Below are 882 nucleotides of genomic sequence, written 5' to 3' on the forward strand. Positions count from 1 at the left end.
TCAATGTCATCCCCAGTGGGGAATCTCAAAAGGCAGCTGGCTCCTGGAGTCACCTAAAATTCCTCTAACTGCAGTCTTCTTCAAAACTCCACATTCATTATGTTACCTATACACAGCATCCTTCTATCAGACAAAAAGCTGATTTAAAAAATTGCGCTTCTCTAACTCTGTGGAATAATCACATACAGAATAATGTAAGATCCTTTTTCTTGACATCATTTTACGGGTCTTAATTCATCCAAATGTTTAGATAGATTGATATAACCCATCATCTATTTTAAAGCTCTTGAAATCTAAAATCTCTTAAATTTCTAATTTTTAAAAAAGGTGTTAAGTTCAACTATCCTACATGTCAGATGGGCACTCTCCTGTAATTCATCCCGAAATATCACTGGCAAACAAATACACTAATTCACAAAACATTTTTTGTGATATGTAAAATGTGTTTTAAAACCTTTTAAAAACAGCACTGAATGATATGAATGTTTAAGCATGGCTGCCTCCACTATATCTCACCTACGCTTTTTGGTGTCAAACAGTCCAGCTAGTTAACAACTGTAAGGTTTTGTGAGGCACTTAGGGTAAGCAAAAACACAACAAAGGGTTCTCTGTCAGGCTCCACAGTGGCACACCTCTGACGGTGTGAAACACAAAGCAAACTTTCAACCACCTGTGAAGGACAGAGCTATTTTACTTAATGGTTACTTAAATTGCTTAAAGGTCTTTAAGTAAAGAAAGGAAGGGGGAGGGAGAAAGAGACTGGGAAAGGAGGAAGAAATGGAGGGCAAAAGATCTCTTATGAGAGTTATCTGTATGTGATCAGCTCTATAATAAACCCCAAATCAAATAAACACAACAGAAATAATACCAAATATATGACAA

This window comes from Desmodus rotundus, chromosome 2 (genome assembly GCF_022682495.2).
Source record: "Desmodus rotundus isolate HL8 chromosome 2, HLdesRot8A.1, whole genome shotgun sequence".
Taxonomy (NCBI): Eukaryota; Metazoa; Chordata; class Mammalia; order Chiroptera; family Phyllostomidae; genus Desmodus; species Desmodus rotundus.